Consider the following 5,628-nt stretch of genomic DNA (forward strand, 5'->3'; position numbering starts at 1 on the left):
AAACTTTAAACATCGGGAACGTTCAGAATAAAAAGCACTAACTCGTAGGATACAAGCCTAACTTTTGTGATGATATCCGGAAACCGTCTTTTTAGTTTGTTTGACTTTTCGTGGGGAAGGCTAAATCTAAAGCATAATGAACACGTGGGATCTCCGTAGAATATACGCTTGAATATATTTTTGCTTCTTGAGATGTAAGATACGCATCGAATCTCGCATAAATAATCACACATCTCAAGCTGTTCGTTGATTAAAAACTTCATTTGATTTTCGATTAGTTGCTGTTTAGCGATTTAACCCTATCTTAATACGAGCTGTTTTCGTACGTGGAAAGTTCGACACGGGCTATTTTAGCTCCGTGCTAATTAATCGCTAATAACGGGAGCTATGAAAATCACAGAGCCACAACATTTTGCAAGATAATAGCCATGTGTATTGTGAGTATAGAAATTAAAATTTTACCCCACAAAATTATTGAAATAAAGTGTTTGAGATGAAAAAACGATAGAAAGTCGGTTATTATTCTAATTTTCCAAAAATAGCTTCAAAATTGACCGTTCGAACGCATATTTTTGAATTACAACATGGAGTAATATGCTAAACTAAACAAAAATTTACTTTTCTTCATAAATATAAAGCATTTTTGGCCGTTTTTACATTACAAAGCAATTGCACTAATATTTATAATCTACCATATAATTTGTTTGCTCAAATATCAAGCAGCGAAAGGTCAACTCTGGTTTACCGCTCTTGTCCTGACCTAATTCTCATCGTAGAGAAATAAGCACAGCTTGATATGTCCTATCGTGGCATTGTGAGTGCTAACAGCTTATAGATACTTTGCTTATGTCGATACAACGTTCAGCGGTGTTGCGATACAACCTAAGAAAGTCATGCGTTTGTTTCAAATTGCATTCCTCTTGAATGAATGCTTTTTTGTTACGCAAAACTTTCGCAGGAAATATCGACCGCTTTACAACGGTTCACCGTCGTTAGACGTTGAAACAGTACAAACATTTGATCTGTGAAAGCAATGCCTATCAGCGAAAATGGAAACACATAATGTCATCCAGGCACTGTTTATTGAAAATGAAGACATGCTGCTCGTCATTGCATTGAGAAAAACTGGCTTATCAAAATTCTTCGAAGACAAGAAATTTCAGTCACAAAAAAAATATGACTTGTGCGAAATGTTGTACAAAACAGACCGTATTGCAAGTGTAGTAAATTAGCACCGTCAAGTATAATGGTAATGAAATTGAACCGCACAGCTTTATAAGTAATATTTCGATCAATTTATAGATAGAAAAATACCCCGCTTTTGAATAAAACGGTGATGACCAAATACTGTGATTAAAATATATAATCCCATAATCAACGATAACATGATAAGAACAAATCTTATGATAGCCCGCTATTTCATTATGAAAACCACTGGTAATAGCAAATTTGAGTTTGCTGTTAATCTATGGTTTCGTCCCAAAAATATTGACATTGTATGGCGGAGTGACCCACGTAGAATAGGTACATCATCCAATCGTCTAAACATGTGTGGTTTGACTAATGACATGGCTAGCTGCCACCCCTCCACAAAACTTTCGTCTCCATTGGCTTGTGAAAAGGACAACTCGCGGTTCAAGTAACTAATGGTCATCGCATTGACCCGCGCAACGTCTAAAATGTAAGAAAATGCAGACACAGTCCATTTTGCTGACTTCGGCTTGACGCTATAATATGGCATCTTCTGGTCGACGACATCAGTCCCTTGGTAAAATCGTAGAGCTTGATTATTGCAGGTTGTTTCTTTCCGTCATCTTTGGTTAATCCAAGGATTGGCTGCATAGTTGATAAGACCAGAACATTGCGTTTACCGGTAGATTTTGGTTTGACTGCGTACGACGTAACGGTAATGTGGTTTCTCGACTGCTCCCATTAAATTTTGGTACTGAAGGCTTCCCAATCAGTGAGAGATTTTAACTCGCTAACCCCTTTTCTCTTGCTTTGCCATTTTCCAACTAAAGTTATGTTTTTGTTCCAAAGCCATTCTGCCTAATCAAGTGAAGTGTAAAATCGATCAAGGGATATGTTTCGTCCTTGAAGCGAAGAAACTCTGTCCAAATTGTGTACCAACGTTTCCACATATTCCATAGTGGAAGTCAGATAGTGTGGTCCTGGTACACCTACTGGCTTACCCGCATAAGCTATGGCGGTATAGGTGAATGACATACGCGCACTATTTATGCTTCTTAGTAACAAATCATATTTAGCAGGCTTATTTTTTGCCTGAAGCTTATTGCCTGAAGGACACACCAACGCGGGATGGAAACAAAGTCTCATCCAGTGAAAGGAAGTCTTCTGGTACTATTAAAATCTTTTCACAATTTCCAGTAAAATATTGGAAAAGTTCTCTGATCGCTGTAAATCGGTCACTTTGCCAGCGACTGGCCCTTCTGCTTTTATCATCAAAACGAATATTTGCAGACAGAAATTTGAATCGGTTCAACGACATTGTCGCACTAAAGGATGTCCATATAAATGGGAAAAGCAATGTTAATTCGGTGAAACGTTCGCTTGAGCAGTCCTCTAATATACCACAATCCAATGAATGTTTCTAGTTCCGTGGCATCAGTTTGCTGAAAATGTGAAGCATGCCAAGATGTTCGTTGAGCTTCCGATATTCGCGATAGCCGCTCTCGTATACATGTGCTGGTGCTTGAAACAATGATGTAGATCATCTCTGCTGTAAATAAGAAACGCCATGCATCATACGACGTCGTTGCATATTGATAATCGCGCTTTACTCCTGGTAAACTGTGAACCACATTAGCAGAGTTTTGTCTTCTTCTTACTGATGGTTGCTTGGTACTCCAAACAACTTTCACTCTACTTCTTTGATCAGCAACCACCGACATTCGCTCCTCTTCCCGGTCAGACAATGTATGGTAATTTTCCTCATCCAAGGCGCTATCTAATGAATTGACGGCATGGCTCCTACGACGTTGGGACTGCCTATGTCTGACGGTCACGACCTCATCTTCGTTACTCTTGTCAGATGTTAGCGGACCACCTTCACCATCAGATAAAGACAAATCAACATCACTATCCGAAAAATTTGCATCTCTTTCATCTTCGGTTGCTAATAAATCTGCTGTTTGCCTTGCATCATAATACACATTCGAAACCATAATTTTGAACTGTGGTATAAGGTACACACGGGCCGCTTGCTGAAACAAAATGACTTCATTTTACAAGAAAAATAAATCCAACATAGGGTGTGAGAAGATTGTTTTCTTCAACTGTTCGTGTTTTGAGCAATTAAGAAGTTAAATTCAATAATACAATAATTGGAGGAAAGAGCACACATTCGTTACAATTATTATTCAGACGCTATACTATCCCTTGCTGGCAGAGTCAGCCATTTGCATTGATTCAACGTTGGCAGATGTTGAATCGTTGTTGAGTGACTGATTTTGATAGCCGAGGTGACTCAACTACTGTATCGCATTTTTCGCTCGATTTTGCCATTGTAAAAACATAGCTTCATTTTTACTTTTGACAGACGATGAAAACAGCAGTTTTCGAAACGTTTGAATAAAATGTTCGCTAATGCTAATGCAAGGGCTTCAGCATCTTCTAAGAAACCTATGACTTCGGCAATGTCGTCGAACAAGGGTAGAGCACATAAAAAGAAAAATCGTAATGTTTGATTTGGAGTTTTGATATTCATAGTCCGAATTTCCTCTAAATCCTACAGTTATGCTCCGAAGTTTATTACTTTACTTCTGGCCTTTTCACTATCAAATTAATTGGGCCATAAAACATATTTTTTTCATGTAGTCTAATGATGTAACCTGACTTGTAATATCGCCATGGTATTATGTGCATTTCTACATTACTCATGTACGCAACGTTGGTCTTTAGCATACTAACATATCGTAGATGTCGTTTTATTTGGACAGTTGCTCATAGTACTCTCAGAGCTAAATATACTGTCAGATAATCTATATCGCACCTTTAGAGGAATTCATCATTGCGATTTTACGTAATTCAAGAGTTTGCCGCAATAATGAGGAATGCTTTGTGTCTTATTCAAAGTATTCTTCATTTTATAAATAACAAAGTGCCATGAGACATCAAAATGACGTAGAATAGCTGTAAAGTTTATAAGTTTTGCGCAAAGAAATTAAAATGAGCCAGGATACTTTGTTTTCTGTCCGATATAAACTCATCTATATTTGTCTAAATAGGTTGAATGACAGTGAATTGGCATAATTTGACGGTTACAACCGATTACACAAATATGTGAAACGTATAATGATTTTTAGCAATGATGGGACCGCTTGAAGTACCTCTCATTTTTCATTGTAGGGACGCTATGAACTCATAACGAAAATCAATGACCTAGAATTCATTACACCGTGGTGCTGACAAAACACGTTATGTATGTAGCATGACAGGTGTTATATTATATTGTATCGACGCTCTACGAGATAAGTATAAGTGAATATACTTATCTCGTAAATCTAAGGTACGATAAGGCGTTGTGAAATCAATAATCGGGCAATTTTGTTATAATTATGGGAATACAACATGCATCAAAAAGAATCAAATCAAAAATAATTAAATTTGGGCTTCAGCATCTTCTAAGAAACAAGCGTATTTATGACTTCGGCAATGTCGTCGAACAAGGGTAGAGCACATAAAAAGAAAAATCGTAATGTTTGATTTGGAGTTTGTGCGATAGGCTACAACCAAGTAAGCAACATATTGTTACAATAATGATCAAGCATTTCACGTTGATTCAACGTAGAAATGCGTTGACGAAATATCAGGGACAGACATTCTTGAACGGAATAAAACTTGTTTATTCTATCTGGAAAGCAGCGAAATGTGGAAAGCAGTCGCAATTCTAAGGGCATTGTTCGAACACACGCAAGATTGTAATTAAAACCCCACAATCCTATTTTACGCTTTTGCGGCAAAGCAATGCCTCGGGGTAGGATTAGAACGAATGTCCTGAAACGATATATTGGATAATTGGATCACACAGCGGGAGAAAAACTTCCCACGACAATTAACTGCTGTAATGTAGGCAGTTTCATGAAAATGTCTAGCCACCTGGGACAAAATGCTTATTGTGAAGGGCAGAAAGGTAGAAAAAAGACCAGTTTAGGTTTAAAAAATTCGCAAGGAATAAAAACTAAAAGTCAAGAAATTTCACATTTCTAGCACATTTCCTTCTGTGAAATATTTCACTACTAGAGTGGGGCGTCCTCATTTGACCCCGTGTCGTATTAAGATAAGGTTAAATACTATAAAAAATAAAACATGTCAACGTGTAAACCTCCATGTGTTTCGTGGCTCTTAGGTTGAGCCAGATAATTGTAGTTTCACTCAAGGATACTAGTTCCAGCATAGCAACTCTGGTCAAAGTAATGTGAGCAGTTGTACTAATGTTCCTCACTGGTGCATTGCGTCATAAACAAGGACTGGCAATAGGTAGGTTATAAACTCATGGTCCATAGTTGTATTTTCAAAAAGTTCAGCAGTTTGTTATAAAAACAAATATTAGGCTATGCGTCATTTGTTCAAATCCAATGTTTAGCGCTAAGTATAGAAAAAGTTCAA

The sequence above is a fragment of the Aplidium turbinatum genome, chromosome 16 (genome assembly GCF_918807975.1).
Source record: "Aplidium turbinatum chromosome 16, kaAplTurb1.1, whole genome shotgun sequence".
In the NCBI taxonomy this organism is placed as follows: Eukaryota; Metazoa; Chordata; class Ascidiacea; order Aplousobranchia; family Polyclinidae; genus Aplidium; species Aplidium turbinatum.